Source organism: Drosophila obscura, unplaced genomic scaffold (genome assembly GCF_018151105.1).
Source record: "Drosophila obscura isolate BZ-5 IFL unplaced genomic scaffold, ASM1815110v1 contig_170, whole genome shotgun sequence".
In the NCBI taxonomy this organism is placed as follows: domain Eukaryota; kingdom Metazoa; phylum Arthropoda; class Insecta; order Diptera; family Drosophilidae; genus Drosophila; species Drosophila obscura.
In genome coordinates this window covers 1,023,483-1,037,479 of record NW_024542758.1, presented here as the reverse complement: position 1 = coordinate 1,037,479, position 13,997 = coordinate 1,023,483, and the positions used below count along the sequence as shown (strand labels likewise).

The 13,997-nt window shown below is 42.7% G+C and overlaps 1 protein-coding gene across 23 annotated transcripts in view; it reads right to left on the bottom strand.

The window, feature by feature from the left end:
• The window catches only part of LOC111070546 (poly(rC)-binding protein 3), an 83,058-nt gene that overhangs the window by 21,467 nt on the left and 47,594 nt on the right, over positions 1 to 13,997 (bottom strand). The gene's annotated exons all lie outside the window — the stretch shown is intronic.

The following is a 13,997-nucleotide window of genomic DNA, read 5'->3' as shown; positions in this document are numbered from 1 at the left end:
ATATTGATGTACTGTACTTTGTGTGCTGTTGTGAGGCATTTCTTACGCTTGAAATCACTTCATGTGCAATTTGGTACAGCACACACACACACGCAAGCAGAAACACACATCTTACTGCCTCTGCGCTGTCTTTCCCACTCCATTTCTTTATTTACCACCCTACCTCTCTTTATCTCCCTCGCCCACTGTTTCCCTCTCTTTAATTCCCTTCCCTCCTTTTTTTTTTGAGCGTACGAATTCCCAGCATAACTTGATGTATGTATTTACATATGCATATGTACATACATACATACATAAATACAAATGTTTTGCCAGCAGCAGAAGCAGCTGAAAAAAAATCATTCCCGGGGGATACCAAAAATATTTGCGCAGACCAACGCAATGACTGCCAAAAGCTTCCTCCTCGCTGTCGCTTCTTCCCCCCTTCTTCTCTTACTGTGGAGTGGTTTTTTTGTTGTTGTATTTTTTATGAAATTATGCACACTAATTCCCCATGTAACGGTGTCTCGAGAGTCCACCTCAGACGAAAAGAGACACCAAGAGATTGTACAGCAATGGATAGAGGGAGAGAGAGAGAGAGAGGAAGCAGTAGAAATATTCGTAGCAGTCCCCAAGTCTGGAACTAACAAAATGCGCATAATTTTTGGGTAGATCTGCTGCACTTAACATTTGACAGGACACTAGCCACAAAGCACTAACCGCAAAAAGCTTCCGACATTGTTAGGACCAATTTGAATTTCTCCCCAGGAACACCACTTTTGAACAGGGAAACGGAGAACAGAATCGTGTTCTGCTGGTAAAAGGTGATTAAGGCACTCGGCAGGCACTCCCTTCCTCTCCCAACTATGATATTTATAAATGCAAATTGCTGGAATGGTGGATAGAGCAGACTTTTAAGTGAGAGACCTAAACCACATAAAAAGGAATATTTTCATAGTTTTGCGGCGGCGGTGTAAGTTCTACTGCAAGTTTTTGCAGGTTTTTCTTCTCCGAAAATGTTTTGCATTTTAGATGCCCCAATTAGGAACACAATATCGTGGTCCTTACTGCGAAGAGTCCTTAAATTTACTCGCAGTCCCTGTGTGCTTCTTTGAAAGATGAAAATCTTTGATGTTCTTTAATTTCTATCAGATATCCAATCCCATAAGCCCGTCAAAAGGTTCAATCAACTGTCCATATGCCCGCATCGGAGATAACACAAATTAGAAATTACAAATGCCACCTCTCTGTGTCCTCTCTGTGGCACTTGCAACCTCTTTGGGCTCCTCAGTTGTCTCTGGCAATATGTAAATTGCTCTACAGGTATGACAATGGAACCGCCATTGAAAGCCAGTCACAGCTGGGAGTCCTGACCTACCCGGGTCCTGTCCGGGATAGTAGCCCGCAGCGATAACCCGCAAAAGGTTGCACACAATCACAGACCGCAAGCAGCGAGAAGCCGGAGGAGCAGGACAACAGCTGGGACAACAATGACAGCTCCTTCGGTCACACAACGGAGGCGAAGGAGACTCAAGACTCAGAGAAGGGGGAACAAACCCAGAGAAAAAGTGTCGGAGAATGCAATGAAATAAAAGCTTCCCGTTGCAAGAATCCTGCATTCTTTTGGTGCATTTTCCAGACACAAAAAAATGGGAAACATCTGCCATCATCTTGCTATCTTCTCTCTCGCTGTATATTTTCTCTGTCTAGTAGGATGTCATCTATCATTTCATTTCATTTCAACTCTCAACTCATTATCAATCATACGCACTGTCGTCTGTCGACTGCCTCTTTACTTTTTAATGACTTTTTCTTTTGGATGAAGCGAAGGTGATGCGCTGCAGAAGGAGGAACGAAAAGAACAGTAGAAGGAGAAGCAGGAAGGAGTGTGGCAGCAGCAGCAGCAGCAGTATAACTAGTTTTCTTTTAATTAACTCCTACATATAAATGCCAATGTCTGGGATCTGGGTAAACCGGTTTGCTTTCTAATTTTCCTTTAGTTTTCCCATTGGAGAAGACTGTCGTAAATCTGTCTGTGTGTGAGAGAGTAAACGATGACAAAAACAATGCCACAAATCACAAAAGACTCACCAACGACCAACATCTCATCCCATTCACCCATTCAACCTAACTCCCGTTTTATTCCCATCTGATTTTATCTGCATATAAACTTCTATTCTTTTGCCATTTTAAGCACATTTCCATTTACAAATTCAATCAAATATTCTATCAGAAGTTTCAGTGCTATTCCACACTGGGAGAGAGGTAAAGGGGCACCGCTCGGGAGCGGCAAAGGAGTGGCTGTGGGCGTAAGTTATGTTTTAATCAAAAATATAAAACTGTTGCCTACTTTTCCTACTATTTTACTCATAACTTGAAATCTCAATCTTTAGAAAGAGAAATATGTGCCGCTGGGTGCCACAGCTTTTGTCAACGATTTTTGGGTGACAATCTCTGCATCTTCCATTCAATAGCAGGAGAGTCTCTTTCTCTGTGTGTGTGTGTGGCACACCTTTTGGGGGACAACTTTTTCAATTGAATTTTTGTGTGGGCCTCTCCTGGAGACAATAAATGCTAAATGCTGTACGTGACACACACACAGAGCCGTCACATGAGGCAGGAGAGAGACTGAGGCACCTTTTTGGCCTTTAAAAGTCTGCCATGCGTTGAGAGGAAAAACAGAGACAGCAGGAAGCATACAGAGAGGGAAGAGGGCAGAAGGCAAGAGGCAGGAGCCACAGCAACGGGGACTTTGTTGATGCCGCTGACTTCTTTATACGTCAATTTGATTGCGATGAGTTTTCCTTCCATTTATGGTCGGAAAATGCTGTGGGTCGTCTCCCCAAGAACAAACATCAACAGCAGTAGACAGGAGGCTTGCACAGAGGCTCCTCCTGACACAGCCCCATACTCTCCTCTTGTCACTCGTGTCAAGTTGTGACAAAGTCAACCGCATCATCATCATCATCATCATCATTGTTCTTCTCCCCCAGTACAGCCACCCAGTACAGCACCCCCTTTCATTGTCGTCAGCAAACATTTTTGTAACAGTGTTCCTTCCACCTGGCTCCTGGCTCCTGGCTCTCTCTGTCACGGATATGTTTCTTTCGCATCCCCATATCAGAAATTACTTTTAAAACAGGGCTTAATTTTTCAAAATGAATTATGCACATGTGCAGCAGCTGCTGTCCAGAGGGATATCCCCTTTCGCCACAGGAATGGCTGTGACAGCAAAGGGAACGAGACAGAAAACTCATTAAATTGCATAATTATGTGTACACACACATACATGTCCCTGCTCTTACTCCTGCCCCTTGGTCACACATTCTGCTACAAATATTAATATTAATAACATAAAACACTGGCAAACGAAACTTTGAAAGCTCGAAAATGGTCAAGGGTTACGGGTGGCCACTACTTTCGGGCCTATTCATGGCTGTCCCTTGACTGCACTTGATAGCAGCATTTCCTGACCCATTATTTCTGGCCTTCTTCTATTTTCTCCTTCGGTCATCATAATTTGATTTATGATGCGGCACCCAGCCACTCCCCCACCCTGGGGTAGAACTTTATAAGTATTTTTTGAAATGCTTTCACTTGCTTTCTTTTGCTTCCATTCCAAGTTGTGCTGCTGTGAATTGTGGCAGAAATATTTAATTGGCTCGACAAAGGGACGCGCAGCCCGAAATTATAGCATACTTTTGTGGATTGAGAGGAAGAGGAGCAGGAGGCCAGTCTCTCTGACTGTGGAGCAGAGTCTCTGGGTGGGGTGCCATTGGCGAGTGCCATATTAATTTGTGTCAAATAAGTGAAACGCAATTAAACGCACATGTCAGCGCATGGCAAATGGCCAATAACCAAGAGTCGCTGAAGGCTGCAGGAGGAGTGTTAGTGGGTGCCAGAAACAGCATATCCTTGGCCCAAACGCAACAATCGATACACAAACACAGCTTCAGCTGGCTGCCTCCTGGCACAACAACATAACCAGAAAGCATATGAGCACGGCCCAATGGAATCCCTTAATATGATGACCTATTAAAATGACTCCATGCCATAACAATACACGTTGATACGGCAGGGGGGCAGGGGACATGGGGCATACAACAATGCCCAATATTTCCTTATAGTTCTCGTTATAGTTGGGTGTTCCGAGCATATTCTCTCCTCCTCCCCCCGCATTGCCATTGAATGGTAAAATGATATTCCTCTCTCTTGAGAGGCCGCCATGATAAAGCAATTATTGGGCATCAAGTGGGGGCACCACTCCACAGAAAGGGGTTGGGGAGGGGTTATAGGTGCGTGTGTGCGTGCGTGTCAGGCAAAACTCCGTGTAGAAATTGGTTTTGATTTCCTTTTGATTGTGTCACACAAGCACAACAGCAGAATTGCTGGGGTGCTCATAAGAACCCCCCCAAACAGCATAGAATAAATTAGTTGGAGGGAAATCCCCCAGTTTAATTTCCAATTACTTTGGCTTATGGCTCTCCCACAGTTCCGTTCCCCCTCTCGTGATGATTTTACCTTCATTTTGTGGAAGAGGATTTACATACACATGTATGTATCTGTGTGACACGAGACACATTTTCATTTAATAACTAAATCTAAACTATGGGATTAATAAATAAATGATGGTAGGAGTAAATTTAAATTATAAATAGAAATAGAAATAGCTGTCAGAAAAAGGACATTTTGATTTGATAAGCTGGGAAATGCTCTCCTTTGCAGATACAAAGTGTATTTGTATCTGTGTATTTGTATCTGCAGCTGTACAAATATTGTGTACCTCTGCTGCTGCTGCTGTTGCTGATGCTTTTGATTATGTTTTCTGACCCAGTCATCAGTTTTGGGACACTCTAATTAAATGTCACTTCTCCTGGCATTCTCTACTCTGACAGCCAACTATCCAAATACTCGGTCTGCATACTTATGCCACTGACTGTGTGGTCTCTGTGTGTGTGTGTGTGTGTTTCTGGCCGTGTCACATATATCATCATCGTTTTGTCCTTCTCTTTGACAAAACACATGTCATCATCTCGTGGGGCATGCAATGATAAAGGATGCTGCTGTCTGCCACAAAAAAAAAACAGAACAAAACAGAGGCAGGCAAAAAACCTGAGCCAACATTTTTTGTTTGTTTTTTTGTCACTCTTGTGTCATTGTTTGTTGCATTGTCTCATTCACTGTATATCTCCCACCCTTTCACCCCCTCACCCCTTTCTATTTGTGTTTTTGTGTGCTTCTGGCATAATCCTGAATCCTTAATCCTTCTACTTTATTGTGCATTTTACATATCTGCCATTCCCTGGCAGTCGTTTGGTCTACCAATTCTTCTTTCTCTCATTTATTTGGCACTAAAACTCCCTCTTTTGCTCTTTCTGCACACGGAAACAGTGTGCACAGTGTCAGCAGAAAGTTTGCCCCCCCAAAGCCCATAATATAGGAGCTTTATAATAACTTTAATGAGAGTCCAGTGTTTCATTTGAATTCATGTTTATAGTTCAAATTTTACTGCTGTGGGTCGCTAGGGTTGTTGTTGAAATTAAAGATAAATAAATAGCACAACAAAAAACCATTAAAATCAAAGTATTATGAAATTATTCTCAGAGTATTTTGATCAGTTTTCTGTGCATGAATCTATTAGGGAATTATTCTAAGTGTAGTATGATCGATCTTCCCTTGTTTCTTTTCCTTTCTCTTTGGTTCTTCCCCTACTTCAGTTACCGTTAATTTTTCTTCTATTCATTTAGTTATTGTACGAATAATTGCTGTACTCGTGTTACTGGGAGAGGATGCTTACGCTAATCATAGATGGATCATAGATGCATAGATCAAAGTCGATAAGCGCTGTGGATCTTGGTGTTGCTGAGTGAGAGAGAGGCGGAAATATCTGCCCATTAATTTCGTTGTATAAACATAGTCCAAAAAGAAGTCAAAATTCCAAAAGTATGGACTATGCAATATCTGCATTTCTACAAACACAATAAGATCAAATCTCACACTTAACCTACAGATCACATCTCCAAACGTCCTCTCGGGATTAAATTTTAAATAGAGAATAAAAATCTCCTTCTGTTTCTTTTTCTTAGAATCAGTTCTTCGTTTGTTTCTCCAATTTTCCACAAATTGTTTTTTTTATGTTGTCTTTAAATCATCATTATCCATACATCCCATTAACATTCTTTCTCATTCTGTTCGCAAATGGTTTTTGTTTTCCCCAGTTCTTTTCCATCCATCAGTTCTTTGTGCATTATACTTCACCTATTTATACAGATATTTTGCCAACTCTTTTCTTCTTTTCTTCATTTCTTATGTTTTTTTTTCTTTGTGTGTGTCTTCGAGAAGAAATCTTGTTTAAGAAATTAACGCCGCCTTTGATGCTACATGCTAGATGCCTCACGAAGATGATGATGGTGATGATTGCTATGTCTATGAAGATACAGATGATGATGATGCCACACAGCAAATCGCATTTCATGCTTTGGCATAATCATCATGCTTTTGGTGCTAAAAAGGCGAATGCCCCCTGTGGTGTGTATTAGTGTGCAAAAGGGGGTGGGTGGCAGGGAGGCATGCTGTGTAATTTATGCGACTTGCAACGGTGCCTTTCCGCTACTGCAACAAACATGCAGCAACAGCTTTGGTCCTCCTGTATTTTCACTCGGTTGTGTGTTGTTTTTTCCTCATCTTGTATTTTTCTATGTGTTTTTCCTCCGCTTTTGCTGTTAATAAGATTTCTTCAAGCAGACGATGACGATGTCTCAAGACAGGTGTAGTATCTGCCACACACACACACACATTCAGGTGTATCTGTGCTGCATTTGTATCTATCTATCTGTGTATCTGTGGGTGTCTGTACTTCTTTTTTTTTGCGTGGCAACATTTGTAATGTTTCGCCCCGTTGACGTCGGCGTTAATAAAGATGCGCCTCCGTCTTGGACCCTAACCCGCTGTGCGGAGCGGAGCAGCGGGAGAACCGAAGGGGGGGGAGTGGTGGCAGGGTGGCAGTATGGTAAGGTGGCGTCTGCATTTTGCTGTGTCTATGGGTGGCCTACTTAATTTATGAGACGCGAGAATTCGTTGCAGCAAAGGTGAGGAGAAAGGAGAAAACAGAGGCAGATACGGATGAGGCAGCAACTGCTACTGCTGCTGCTGCTGCTGCTTCTGCTACATGCTGCAATTTGTAATTAGTGTACAAATACGGGGCTACAAGGCGTAAATCTGTAGCTAAGGAAAATGTATCTGGCAGATACTTAGTGCTTCAGAGGCGACAACAAACGACAACACAGAACGGAACGGAACGGAACAGAGCAGAGCAGAACAGCAGAGATAATTTTACAGGGAGAATGGGGGGAGGGGAGCTCTCAACCAACGACAACGTCGTCATGTGATTGACCGCATGAGAGGCAGAACAGAGGTAGGGGAACAGTGTGTTAGTAAGGGCTGTGTGGGCATGTGAGGGAGGAAATTCTAGGGTAGAATTTTGAAGCGAGAAAACAAGGTTCAAAATGGAAATTATGTCATTTAAGCTTGCTATTGCATCGGATATGATTTAGAGGGTATTCAAGATCCATCATGATATATACCAAAACATTATTCGTATCTCATTTATCCACCTATCCGTCTATCCATTTAATCTTTTATATATTCCATCTCTCATATTCTATATTGGGCAAAAAAGAATATAATAGAATATGAAGATTGCTAACGATCCAATTTACTCGCTCTCTCTCACACATTGCCATTACATAACTAGGATTAGGATTTCCCCGAAATAAGAGTAGTTCATATCTCAACTCTCATCTCTCTCGTCCCCAAAATCCCTTGTAATTAACCCGTCAACGATTGTCAATCCGTTGGAGGCAACCAATTTCATGGATGCCCGTGGGCTCTGACTCTCAAAATCGTAGGCCAAGCACTCCGCTTTCTGCTGGGGGGGGGTTGGGTTCCAGTCATTAATTAGCTAAATGCACTTGTGACTGACCGATCCGTTCGGACCCCCGGTCAACCATGCCACTAATTAGATGAGAAACTTTCAGGGGAGGATGGGATGATGGGCTCCTGTTCCCATTTCCCATTTTGTTGCCGCTGAAATCTCATCCCTCTCTCTGCAGCAGCCGAATGTGTTGCAACATCAAAAGTATTTGCAGCAGCTTCACCTGCAACAGCAGGTGCCCTGCCTCTCCGCTTTCCAGTCTCCTCTCTCCCTCACTGTCTGCCTGTCTATGGGTCGGCTGTGGTTTGGTCATATTTGTAGTTTTTCGGGTGGTATTAGCTTACATGGCAACTGACGCAAAAACGGGTGCTGGAATGGGGTATGCGTTGAACGAGAGCTTTTCATTCTCGGCTTTTATGCAACAGTGCACTTTGAAAAGTATCTGGCAGGTACACAGACACACACGTAGAAAGTATCTGCTGTCACTAGTAGGGTTTCCGACAACAGCTACAACGAAAAGCAAAAGGCACAACCTGAACCCAGAGCACACAGTCAGCATATGAAAGTCGCTTTAAAGGGCATTAAAATTCATTTAGGTCGCCTCCTCCACCTCCACCTCCACCTCCAGCTCTACCTCAACCTATGTATGTACTCACAAAACACCCACGGGGCATGTGGCAAGGGTTCCACATCGATATTGAAATTTATGCTACAGATTTAACTAATAATGCAGTTAAATCCTGTCAGAGCAGACCAACTTCTCGGCAGAGAGAGAGCTAGCTGTAAGTAAAGCAATCACACGCTTCATAAGCCCAGGCAGACGCGACTCCACCGAGCCCGAGGCTTGGTTTGGGTTGGGCGATGGGGGCATGCCACGATGACTGGTTTAGTGGGTGGCAGAGAGAGAGAGAGTGGGAGAGACTCGGTTGGTGGTAGGGGTTTGGTTTTACTGCAAACACAATTGAATAAGCGAGGCAATCAATCAAAATACAAAATCTATTAAGGAGCAGGAAAGACGCAGACATTTGCCCGAAGGAACTTTTCTCATGGGTGGGCAGCAGCACAGTCAGTACTCGTACAGTGGGCAAAATAGTGCATTTTTTCAAACAAATAAATGTTACAGCATGAACATCGATGGATCCATAGATACGATAGATTAATAGCTTATATACAAAATCGATGAAAAATAATTTTAAAAAACTAAGTGTAAGTAATTTCTCTATCTTATTGATTATAAATCGAAATCGCATCCATATTTATATCAAAAATGGCTTCAAATCTACTTAAATCCATTAGATAAGTCATTTAACATTTCTAAATAAAATTGATTATAATTCGATGTTATCGATAGCCATCTACAACCATGTATAATAATATAATTCCATTTATTTGTTTCAAGAAAATAAACTCAATTATTTTAATAAGGAACATTCAATGATGTTCCTTTTCCTCCCACTGTACCCAGAGCAGCAGGAGCAGACTTCAAGCTAAAAACTCTAAGCCATAATGAGGACGACAGGGACACCACTCTATTCCAATTATAGAGCCTTTGGAAATCTGGTTCGTTCATTTTCATCGAACGCGAAAGCAAAGCTAATTTAAAAATATTTCGAACCAAAGTAAATGACATAAATTAATAATTTCATCGCTTTTGTTGCTCCCAGACCTCCCGCGCTCTCTCCGTGTGGCTCTTTCTCTCTCTGGCACTCACTGGGAGTCTGAAACAAAGTGCTTTCCATTTTAATTTATTAATTTAATGATGGGGGGGGGGCCAGAAGAGCTGCTGCCGACTGCCGACTGCCTGCTGTCGAGGATGCGAAAGAAATTGCCTTGCGAAAGCAAATTTTGAATTTTTAATTCAATAAAGCGACAAAAATGTTTGCCTATTGGAGAGAAAGAGCCCCCAGAGAAAAGAAAAAGCCGACAGAGCGATAGAAAGAGAGAGCTCCAAGAGCCAGGAGGAAAGGATATTTAGCGCGACAGTCGTCGAGGCCATAAAATTTAAGGGAGACCCCCAAAAAAAGTTTCTCTTTCTGGCCGAGCTATTTTTAGAGACAAAAAATATATTGCAGGAGTACATTAAATTCTCCCATGAAATGGGGCATAGAAGGATGGAGTAAGAGTAGGATATATGTGTGGGTGTGGGTGTGTGTGTGCGGCTTGGGGGAAAAACGACAAACGATGTCTTCGGGGCAAGTCATAATGCTTATTGGATTTGTGTTGCCCAGAAATATAATTATGGCTTAAAAAAAGGAAAAAGGACGCTGAACGCAACGAAAAAGAGGAATTAGGAATTTCAATTAAAGTGGCAACCAAAAAAAAAAAAAAGGAAACCAAAATCTACCAACCATTCCGGTATGGGGGGATAAATAAATGTTTTAAAATTTAATTAAAACGCAGCGCATAAATAAGAAATTTGATTTTAATAAAGCGCACTTTTAGGCACTCTCCGAGGAACCACCGAGCTCTCGGGTAATGAAAATCCTGCTGTTGCTGTTGCTGCTGCTGCTACCCACCGGTTTTCCCTTTTCCCCAAGCCTTTTGTTACTCTTTCGCTACCTTTTTCGCAACCTTTATACTCGTATATATTTTCCACTGCTAAAAGTTTACTTTGCTTAATGAAACTTGAGCGAAACGCTTAAGGAAATGCTTGAAAAATGCTTTTGTTCGGAGTTTGCTCTCTCGCTTTTGAAGAGAGGCCTCGCCTCCAGACACATCTCGGGGACTGGACAAAAGATACACCTTGTGTTGGTTGTGTGATTGATGGTTCTGTTTCTGTTTCTGAAATTTCTCGGTTAAGCAAATAAGAGTGCCCCGTTCCGTCGGCCTCTTTGCATAGATAATCTGCAAAACGTGAACTTAATTTGGGGCCCAAACTCTCTGAAGAAATGACAAAAATTCCAAAATTAATTTAAGACTCCAAACGCCAAACGAACGAAAACCCCACTCAGAAAATACTTCACTGGAGTGAAGCGTTTCCATGCAATTTATACAATTTTCTGCTAAAGGGGACAAGGGGGAAGAGGATATACAAATTTAAACAAATACCACAAAAAGTTTGCGTTCAGGCCATCAGGGGGGGATAGGATGTTGGCCCGAACACAACCGAAACCGAAACCAAAAAAATCCCATCCACAAGCAGAGCAGCAGCAGTTATGCAATATTTTTGTATAACGAAAAATCACTTTTGAAATAATTGACAGAGCAAAAATGCTGGTCCCACCTCAATGTACATACGAGTGGTATAGCTGCTGCTCTGTCTCTCTCTCTCTCTCTTTCTAAAGAGCTACCTGAAAAATTGCCAAAAAAAAAAAAGGTACAAAGAGAGAGACAGAGCGGTCCCGAGAGGAACACAAGAGGGAGAGCAGAGTTGCAGATAAATGCAGGTAGAGGTTTAGCCTGTTATCAGGAGGCACATCTCCTTTGGCTCTGCTAGGAGTTGCCTCAATGGCTCTCACTACTTAAATGCCCATTAGGAAAAGTTGTTAATTTCTACGACACCTTTTAGTCTTTTTAGGGTATTATATTTTTGATCAAATTTAAGACAGAATTTAATGCATAAGCAGAGGGATCTCTTAATTGAACGATTTCAAGCGAAGGGTCCAATGCCCTGCAAACCAATGTAGTAATCAATAGCTAAAAGTTATTTAACCTTAGATCATATTCAAGAGTATATTCAATTCGTATCTCGATATAGAGGATGTTGCTTCAGTATAATGCAAGCAGAGACTCATAGACACACACAGATATACGCACACAGATACACACTCGCACACATTCGAAATAAATAGCATTTAGTGCATATTTAGTACAAGCAACGACAACATGAAAATCCATGCCAAAAAAAGAGCAAAGAGAAGAAAGCAAACCAAACCAGACCACAGTATGTACCCCCTACACCGTCTCGACCCAACCGACCCGACCAGACCGGGGGCCAACATACCTGCCACAGCTCCGCCCAACCCCCCCCCCCCCTGGTCACCTAGCGGCTGTTGTGCATCGAAAAACGAAGGAAAAAACGAAGCCAAAGCAACATAAAATGCATAGAAAAATGGAAACAAGAGATGGTGCAGCAGTCGGTGAGAGAGACGTAGAGAAAGAGAGCCAGCAGAAAAATGGCCAAACATGTTCTATGAATAAAGAGGAAGAGGGGACGGAACGGGAGGGGTTTGGGGCTAGGACCAGGAAAACTTGGCGTGCCTGTTTGCCGTCAGAGGAGTTTTTGGAGTCAAAGTTGTGGAACCTGCGGGTTTTTCTTTCAGTCTTTCCATTTTTCATTGCCACAGTAGAGGAGGGGAGGATGTCGGAGGAGGGAGCAAGATCGTGTGGTGGAATTGAAGCTGGAAACATGTTTTCCTGGTTCAAGTTTAGTTGCAATTTCAACTAACTGGCGGACCAGGCTGGAAAATATATCCGCTTCAGCAGCGGGGGATTTAGGTGGAGTTGGACCACATTTCAGTCAGTCTTTCAGTCTTTTATTCAGATACACAGTCAATCAGTCCATCAGTCGGTCATTCATTTCCAGCTACTTTTCAGAAGTTTCCAAGTTTCCTTCAAAACATCCTTCAAGTGTAGGGAGGAGGCAGAGAATGAGAAACCAGAGAACATACAGCAATTAGAAAGAGCTACGAGAAGTGGAAAAGTGGGAGCGGGGCGGCCACAGAAAATCCCAAAAATTTCAAGATGAACTTTAAGTTGTGGTTGTGCCAAACTTTTGGAGTAGACTGTGTTCTGTTCCTCAGTACTCAGTTGGAGTGGAGTGAGTGGGCACCACAAACTTTGATGGTGGCACATTTTGGGGGGGAGAAATATGATATAATAAACTTTCAATCAAACATTGAAAGGGCCATGCGGGCCGCACAGCTCTATCTTCTGCCTCCGGGCTAATCTCCTATTACCAATTTTAAGAAAGAGCGAGAGAGAGAGATCTTCTCTTTTGGCAACCCGCACTCAATGCTCTCACGGAGAACCAAAAAGTTTTCCTTGCACTTTTAAGCAGCAACAACACTTTTACCGCCCCTACCCTCTACCCCACATATGAATGTATGCATGAAGAACCGCCGCGCAAAACTTTAAAGAGGAATTTAATTATAGCCAAAGCTCTTCTCTCCGTTCCTCTCTGCTCCTTCTTCTTCTTTCTCAACTCTGATGCTCCAAAGGGAGAATGAAATAAAAATTAAAATCATCAGCGGAGGAGCCCACAGCAGCAGCTGAGGCTATAGCCGCCTACGGTTCTTCTGCTCTCTGTCTCTCTCACTCAGTCTCCGTCTCCTCTCTTCAGCTGCTGCTGCTGCTGCCGCTGTCGGGTTTAATGAACGGAAATCTCTTGCAAATATTCAATTGCTATACAATTCTGAAGCGCAGACAGACGCAAATATATACATACATACATACATACATATATACACACATTCACAGAGCACACATACAGCATACAGCCAGACAAACAGCAGCGAGTGGAAGTCAAAAGACAAAACGGGGAGCAGAGGAGCAACGCAGCAACGTAGGCCCCATGTGCAATGAATGTGCCAATGTTCTGTGCCAAGTTGATAATGAAGTTGTGATAATGATAATGATGTTGCCCTACGGCTTGCTAGGCGCTCTCTCAATATCCTCTCTCTCTGTCTCTCTTCTGTCTGCATTTGCAATTATTTCAAGTAGTCAACGGCTCTCCCACCGAAAAAGAAATACTGTAAATAAACGATGCGGCTAGAGATTACCTTTTAAATCTACTTACACAAAATATGCTCTCAATAACAGTATCTATAAGCTGCGCATTACATTTTATAATCCAACGCAAATGTCACATATTTCAACTGCCTAATCCAGCCTTGGCATACCCCTTTCAGAAGTTGATAAAACTCTAGTCCTAATGCCAAAACATATTTATAGGCTGAGATGCTCCTCCACACATACATACACTCGCACTGCACTCCTCCTATCTCCTACTCTGCCGCTCTCATTCACACTCCAGCGTTGCTGCTATCTCCACTCTTCGCACACATTTGCAATATTAATAATCTGCTTGCCATTGAAAGCCATACAAGGCGCGACTTGCTCGTACGTGTCAACATTCGACGCTGGC